Source organism: Euprymna scolopes, chromosome 41 (genome assembly GCF_053919585.1).
Source record: "Euprymna scolopes isolate OS-2025 chromosome 41, ASM5391958v1, whole genome shotgun sequence".
Lineage (NCBI taxonomy): Eukaryota > Metazoa > Mollusca > Cephalopoda > Sepiida > Sepiolidae > Euprymna > Euprymna scolopes.
Window position 1 is genome coordinate 72,941,056 of NC_136522.1, and position 9,529 is coordinate 72,950,584.

Consider the following 9,529-nt stretch of genomic DNA (forward strand, 5'->3'; position numbering starts at 1 on the left):
GCTAGACATTGGAATTCTTTTCCGGTTTCCTGCTTCCCCAGCTGTACTGATATGCAGAAGTTCAAGTGTAATGTGAACAGATATCTTGCTGCTAAACTCCCTACATAATATCCCTGCAACTTAGGTCCCCGATAGTAGCCTCCTACATCAAAGTGGCAATGTGCCTTTTTTGGGGTGAAAATGTGATAATAAACTCATCTTTCAAACTCCTTGGCTTAACATTCACAGATAACATGAATTGGAACAAATACATGTCGGACATTGCCAAGGCTGCTGCAAAGAAGGTGGATTCCTTCTATCATACTAGAAAATTACTCACGCCCGAGAGTACCCTATATCTTCACAAAATCATAACCATTCATGCATGGAGTATTGTTGTCACATCTGATCCGGTGCATCTACCGTGAGTCTCTCACTCTAAGATGAGGTTAAAAAAGAGTCTCAAGTCTAATCGGGCCCGCACTATCAGCCAAGCTCCAACCTCTGTCTCATCGCCGCCATGTCACACCCCTGCGCCTATTTTAATGGAATATGCTCTGATGAACTCCTACCACATGTGTTTCCCTGGCGTACATATTCCGGACTAGCACAGCAAGCAGCAAAATCCCACCCCTTCATTGCTGAGGTTCGTTCATTAGAATATTATTTATCACATCGAATCGTTGTCTCGGTGAAAATAGAAAACGAGTTTGAGAATTGAAAAAGAGGAAAATAATAAAGAAATAAAATAAATGTTTTTTTTTTTTTTTCTGGAGTCGAATGGCAACAATAGATGGCGGGAAAAAGCAACTAATTGTCGTGTGAAAAATTTGGTTCTCGTTGCATCACTTGAGGTTTATGGGACGATCACACACCCACACGCCCATAAAATACAGCTCAATAAATCTAATATATAAAAAAGATTTATTGGTGTAGAAAAAAAAAACTAGAACGAATTGATTAATTTCTATGAGCGATGCAACCAGATGTACATTAGAACACAAACGGATTTGTGCCAGTGACTTTTGTCATATATATATATATATATATATATATATATATATATATATATATATATAGTAATTTATAAAATATATATGGCGATTAAGCTACACTGAATATTCTGCGTTTCATCCACTATAGGATTCGTCAGGCTTATGCGCGAATTCTGTGGTTGCTTCTTGTGTTTTTATATATGTTGAGAATTTTTAGTTAGCCAATCAGCTTTCTAGTATCCACCGCGCCCCTTCCTATCAGCCAATGGGCATGCATTTTATCGAACAAAGGATCTGTTTTAGAACTAGGTTAGTGGTTTGAGGTAGACGTTTTCCTTTTTTTTTTTTTTTTTTAATATATAAATATACCTATGTGTACACACATACATGCACATATACATATATATATATATATATGTGTGTGATCGTTTATGTATATTCATGTTTATTTAATTTATTTATTTGTGTGTTTTCTATTGTTATTGTTAGTTTTAAAGCTATTTTGTATCGCTATCCTAGAGTAAGTTTTATTTTGTGAACACAGTTGTTTGCTATTTCTCGTCTACAGTTTAATAGATTTTGGGGTTCTTTAAAGTACAGGATAGCAAATTTTTCATGGAGGCATAATTTACATGGGTCGTCTAAATTTCTGCACGTGGTAGCTTGTCTCATTATTTTCCATTCGACTACCGGCGAATGTCCGCTTTCTTTGAGTTCCCAATATTTATTCGCTAGTGTTGTTTTTATATATTTACACCTGCTTTTACAGAAAAGTTCAAGCAACTTCATCGTGGTATAAAAGGTCACGTCAACTTTAATGGTCAGCTATCGGAAGAATTTCCCATTGATGATGGAGTGATATGTCTGCCCCAATATTGTTTTCACTCTATCTGACTGCTGTGCTCTGGTATGGGTTCCGGGACTGTGATGTGGGTAATTATATTAGATTCCGAACGACTGGAAATGTGTTCAACCTCAGAAGATTCCAAGCCAAAACTCTTGTTAATGATGGATTTGTTAGGAAGCTGCTGTATGCTAGTGATGCTGACCTGATGATACACTCCCCAGTAGATATGCAGTTGATGGTGGATCTCTCACCGGCTTCGGACTGACAGTTGGCATTAAGAAGATTAAGGTCATGTACACTCCCGCTCCTGGTGACCTGTATGTGGAACCTGATATCTTCATCTATGGAAAACATCTTGAAGTTGTAAAAATTTTGTTTACCTTGGTAGTACTGTATCAAATGATGGTACTCTTGATGCGGAAATAAGACAGAGAATCAGCAAGGCATCAGAGGCATTTGGAGGGTTACAGGATAGAGTCTGGTCTGATAGTGATTTAACTCTGACAACTAAAATGTCAGTATATCAGGCATGTGTATTGCGATTCCTACTCTATGCCGCTGAAACATGCACTCTGTACCGGTCACATGTGAAACAGCTCGAGAGGTTTCATCAACATTGCCTTAGACACATTCTTGGATTAAAATGGGACAGTTTCATCCCTGATAGATGTGTATTGAAGAGGGCAAAAATCACCAGCATTGCTACCATTGTTATAAAGAACCAGACACGTTGAGCGGGTCATCTTGTCTGGCTTGATGACAATCGAGTCCAAAAACAGTTGTTTTATGGTGAGTTCCTTCTTGGCAAAAGATCTCAGCCCTAAAACCGTTTTTGAGATAGCATGAAGGAAAGTTTGGTGAGCTTTCATGTTCCTGTTGGGAGTTGGGAGTCCCTAGCATCTGATTGCAAGCAGTGGAGAGCACTAATATACAGGGGTGCAGAACACTTTGAGGCAGCCAAGATAGATCAAGTGAAGCTCAAGAAAGCATGTAGAAAGCACCAAACCTTGCCGCCCAATCATGGAGATCTCTGGATCTGTGAGGCGTGTGACCAAGCTCTGTTGTCTTGAGCAAGTCTTGTCAATCACGTGAAAGTGCACGACGATAAAAGTCCTGTTGCTGTTGGTTTCATTCAAACTAATGACCGCCATTGATGTCATGTCTGCTTGAGGGTATGCAAATCACTGGAAGGACTGAAAAGTTGTCAACGGACACTTGTACACTCAGTGACTGGGGGGGGGGCACTCATCTGACAAAATGCTGCAATCAGTATATATATATATATATATATATATATATATATATATATATATATATATTGCAATCATGAAGGGAAGACTTTTATAATTCTTGATTAAAATTAAGCTTTTTCGTATAATAAAAGCAAAACTAATTCTGGCGGCATTTTTCCGGAAACGTCCGAAAGCAATCAGCTTTGATCAATGTGGAGTTTCTCCTTATATCAGACAATTGCTATTCAATTTGGACAACCTCCTTTTTATGGGGGGCTGGTTTTCCCACAGCATCTTGGGGGGGGAACACAAAAAAAATCCTGCCTCACAGTAAATAAAATATTGCCCTGCAGTCAAAGTTGACCTCATAAAGTACGGGCACCTGCCAATTCTTAATACTTAAATCAATTCAAACATGTTTCCGTTATTATTTTGTGGTGGCTCAGTGGTTAACGCCGCACGTTTTTTTTCCCACTTTAATTTCCAACTTAAAACACGTCTCGAAAATATGTTCAACACAATAATAAGAAACAATTAAAATGAAATAGTGAGGTAACCTGGGATTGAACAGGGGATCATTCGATCTGTAGTTGAATGCTTTATCACTAAACTATATCTCCAGATTGTAATAAATCTGTTTTTTTTTTTTAAGAAAAAATGATTTGCTGATATTTTATTATCTCCCTTTACTGACATAAAATATTCTCCTGTAAAAATTATTATTTTTTTTAAGAAAAGCTAATTTTAAGATCGAATTTTTTCGAATTTTGATATTTTGTCGGATGAATTTCTGTACAAAACGTATCTAAGAACACTGCCAGACGTATAATTTTGTATTTAATTTGCGAAAGATAGGTTCAGCTATGAGGAAGGAGCTCACACACACACACACACACACACACACACACACACACACACACACACACACACACACACACACACACACTCACACACACGCACACACACACACACTCACACACAAACACACACACACTCACACACACACACACACGCACACACACACACACACACGCACGCACGCACACACACACACACGCACGCACGCGCACACACACACACACACACACACGCACGCACACACACACACTCACACACGCACGCGCACGCACGCACGCACGCGCACGCACGCACGCACGCGCACGCACGCGCACGCACGCACGCGCACACACACACACGCACACACGCACGCGCACGCACGCACACGCAAGCACGCACGCACGCACACACACGCACGCACGCACGCACACACACACACACGCACGCACGCATGCACACACACACACGCACGCACGCACGCACGCACACACACACACACACACGCACGCACGCATGCACGCACACACGCTCGCATGCACGCACGCACACACACACACACACACGCACGCACGCACGCACACACACACACACACTCGCATGCACGCACACACACACGCACACACGCACGCACGCACACACACACGCACGCACACACGCACGCATGCACACACACATATGCTAACCCCACGGTGATGGTAGAAGTGAATGGGAAGAGGTCGAGACCCTTCAGTTTGTCACGTTCAATTCGTCAAGGGTGCCCATTATCACCCATGCTATATGTGCTATATGAATCCGGTCCTACGCGGAATCACTTTGCCAGGTGCGGATGCTCAGTGTTATATGTAGGCTTTCTTAAAAGTGAGTCTTAGAGAGTCTTATTAGAGAGATTGTTTATTAAGAGGGATGTTGTTGTGAGAGATATTGTTGAGAGACTTAGAGAGATGTTGTTGCGTTCTGTGTTCGTGTTATGACGATATTCATATATATTATAATGTTCATACTTAGAGGTGTAGATATGAGATATAGAGTTCACATTGTAGATATGAGATGTGTATGTCAAGACATTTTAAACCACATGATATACAAGACATATAATAACAATTTTCACTTTACCTTTTGGTAGAATCACAACACAAAGACGACGTTTATAGAAACACATGATGGGTTTATTTCTTCTCCCGACCGGCCGTGGTTTTCTGAGTCAAGAATTCAAAGCTTCACATTCTAAGTTTCAAAAGTGACCGTCTCGCTTCTAGACGTTCGAATGTCCATGTCTGGACTGTCATCTGTCGTCCTCAGACTCTCTCCGACTCTCCCCCAGTTTCTCCTTCTTAACTCTAAAATTTCTAACTATATCGAGAAGTTCCCATTTTCCATGACGTCATACACATGTGAAAACATGTCTTCTTTCACGTGTTCTGGACATGCGTGTCCAAAACTTTTTCCTTTGTTTACAAAAGGAATTTTAACCTATATTCTAAAAAAATATTTTTTTAACATATATGATATCACATACATCGCTATGGTATAATTATTACCATAAATCGGTATTTTTGTAGTTTACCGACTGCTCGGCATTCACCTTTGAATTGTCAACTTTTAAAGGTTTTGGGGGACGCTGAGAACGAATATTGCATTTATTTCTTGCGCAAACGAGTAGTTATTCATATTTGAAGACATTTAGTATCCGACGTAATCACTACAGTTTGGCAAGCAAGATAGCTGCCCGTGCATTTACTAAAAAACACCAAAAAGAGCTAAACGAGCCAAAAAAATGACCCCAGGCCCCCTTTCACTTTCTCATGATTGGACAAATAATTATTTTTATGATAGAAAAATACATTTATTTTCGTTTTTTGACACAAACCGATTTTTTTCTTCTGACACAAAATCTGATAATCAAATCCGTCGCAAATTTACCGTTTGCATGGTATGAACTCATGGACCATGGGAAATGTTAGTTTTAATAAAGTGGGGGATCACTTTTCTATGATAATTTAACCTAACATGAGCACCCACACCCGTTGGAGATGTTGGGGCGTTGTTGTAATTGTACTATCAAGAAATGTTTCCTTTGAAGGTGTGTTTTGCAATGAACATAAATAAAAGACAAGTTCAGACGTTTAAAACCATTGGCATAGACCTGACATCAGACTGCTTCAGTCACGGCATGTTCTACGTCTCCATCAGCCGGACAGGAAGTTCAGAAAAACTCTACATTCTGGCTCCAAATCAAAGAAGCAGAAATGTAGTTCACCACGAGGCTCTTCAATGAAAAGTTGTACAAAAGGATATGATGAAAAACTGATATGATCTGATTGTGGTATGTTTTATGTGTTAGATAAGATTTAAGCATCGAGTTGAAATTTACTTCCATCTTACAACATCCACTTACTGGAAAGGTGCAAGCAAATCGCGAACCTAAGTGTGCAGAAAAGTCCCGTGAGATGTGCGAGTATCTTTGCTAGTATATATATATATATATATATATATATATATATATATATATATATATATATATATATATATATATATATATATATATATATTTGTAATTTGTGTATTTTGGCCCCAAGTTATTATACAACACGTCTGGTTGAACACGACTGAATTCTTCTTTTTTCCAGTTTCGTTGGATAACTTTTCAATTCGCCGAGCGATCATTTTACTTCGTTTTTTTATTCACTGACTTTTTTTTTTTTGCCCACACCCTTATAACCACCACCACCACAACAACAACAACAACAACAATAATAATAAGAAGAACAACAAGAAGAAAAAAAAGAAAAAGTAGAAGAAGTTATATGTCTGATTTTTTTCTTTAATATAATTTTTCTGGAGGCACGATATTACTTGTTCCATCAATCTACGACCCCCCCCCCTGCAAAACATTCACGACCAACACTCGTCTAGCTACAACCACTGTTTACAATTTTCCCTACTCTCTATCTGTGCGTAAATCTAAACGAAAATACCATGAACAAAGTTTCTTTCCTAGAATTGTTTGCTTTTGGGACTTTGTGCGAGGAGATGCTTTCCAGTTGACTGTGTCTGTGTGAAATAGCATTAACTCTATTTGGGTTTAACCGCCTTCCTCCAAAGGAGGATGTTCCCTGGGAGTATGAAATTCACAAGTGGTCCCCAATCGCATGTATATCCCCGTCAGGGAAGATGACGATGTTAGGTTTTTATAACTCCTGCAGGGAGATGTCGATGTCCTCCTACGGACAGCGCCTCGAATTCACAAATCGATCAACCTATTTTAGTAATGACGAGGCTCAGCGTTGCTTAACTTTGGTGAGTTGATGGGAACTGGTGTGTCAACGTGATTATGCCGTTCCAGCTGACTACAACATGGTGATCTTCAAATCCAATGTAAACAAATTCTTGTTGAGCCGTCCTCTTAAATAATCAAACTTTTCCCCATTTTCAGCTACTATTGATATTTACGCTATTATCTTACTGAGTGCATTACGCTCATTAACCCTTATCCTCGAGTGGTCGCCAGGCCTTGATAAGTAGTGACTCCTTGTAAATAAATGTAGCTCGTTCCAGCAATGGTTTGAGTGATTTATCAAATGTCGATTTTTTTACTTTGGTAATGCGCATTGATTTGAATCTCGCCATGCAACGTTTTAGTGGATGTTTTTTTTTCACCCAAACTGTGTCCTCTCCTCTCTTTATAATTTATGGAGATATTTTGATTAAACTGACAATGAACAAGAACGTATATTCTTAAGGTATCTTTATTTATGTCTTTATTACTTGGAAGGTCACCACTTATCAACGTTTGAAGGCCATTCTAGGATAAGGGTTGGGTTGGAGTGTAGGATAAGGGTTGGGTGTGAGACAACTTGATCAGTTATGGCGGAATTTGAGTAGAGCATACATTATGCTAGAGGATGGCTCAATAGGAATTTATTCACAGTAGACTTGAAGATGACCATGTTATAATCAGCTCAGCCGGGAAGCATACGCACGGCGAAAGAAACTCTGCCCATGGAATTAATGTTTAGTTCTAGGCATCGGAAGTATATAAAAAACAACAAAAAAAAAAAACAAGTGCAATAAAATGAAATATATGTCGGCTACTGACTATTACAAAATTCAAGGGGTTATTGCATTGAAGGAAGAATAAAGAAAGAAAAAAAAGAGGAAAAAAGAAAAAAGAAAGAAAAAGAAAGGAAAAAAGGAAAGAAAAAAGGGAGGAAAAAGGAAGAAAAAAGGGATAAAAAAAAAAGTAGTTCCACGAAATGCACTGGGATAAACTGCCCATGGAATTCTCACTGGAAGTCAAAAAAAAAAAAAAAAAAAAAAAAAAAAAAAAAAAAAAAAAAAAAAACACAAAAAAAACAAAAAAAACAAAACAAGTGCAATAAAATGAAATATATGTCGGTTACTAACTATTACAAAATTCAAGGGATTATTGCATTGAAGGAAGAATAAAGAAAGAAAAAAAGAGGAAAAAAGAAAAAAGAAAGAAAAAAGAAAGGAAAAAGGAAAGAAAAAAAGGGAGGAAAAAGGAAGAAAAAAAGAAAAAAAGAAAAAAGGGATTAAAAAAAAAAGTAGTTCCACGAAATGCGCTGGGATAAACTGCCCATGGAATTCTCACTGGAAGTAAAAAAAAAAAAAAAAAAAAAAAAAAAAAAAAAAAAAAAACAAACAAAAAAAAACAAACAAACAAACAAACAAACAAGGAAACATGTGCACTAGAACAAAAGGATATGCCGGCTACTAAGTATTACAAAATTCAAGGGATTATTGCATTGCAAAACAGGTGTATTTTATCTACAAATGCGGGTAAAGCTCGGTTGATACTTTATATAAATAACATGGGTACAGTCGCATTTACAAATAAGAACAAATAAAAATCCGGGTCGGCATTTTTTCTTTTTTATCAAAAGCATTTATTGCCGTCACTCTTCCGTCTCGACATCACTTAAGAATGTCTCTGGCTGCCACATGTCCAACTACCCTGGTGCGCGTTTCTCTTTCTTCTGACCTCACGTTGGCTTCAATTTACATGCCTGTCTCCTTTGATGCCGACTTTGTTTCTTTTTTACCACATGGTGTCTTTTTTCTTATCTTCAGATGCAAGCCCAAGCACACTTGCTAATTTGCATACGCATTCAAACGCTGCTCCTGCTGCTAATGCAATCGCCTGCCATCCATTCTTTGGCTGCTGCTGATATTTTCATACGCGCTCATATTCGTTATGTTACATATATATGTTGTGGATAAAAAAAATGAATATCGGTTGTATCAACAAGAAAGTTTTTAAAAAATTGTTTTTTTCTACACGCTGGTGAAGCCCAATGTTGTGGAAATTATAACTGATAAATTGTTATATGCCAACACCGGTGGCTGAAACAATTGTATGCAAGGTGTTCCTAATGAAAAGAAAACATTTTGAAGATGCGTAAATACTTTTATGTCTATCATTTTAACGTGATATCTTTTATTATTATCGGTATTGAGCACTCTTGCAATAACTTCATTAAACTTCATTGGTTACTTCACCTCTGGAAAACAGTAATCTCAGATAATACATATATATTATAGCTGGTCGTGACGATCACATCTCTTGTTCGAGACGAAAGTAGGTTCATTCGACTGTTGGATTTCGTTGCGGTTTGCTT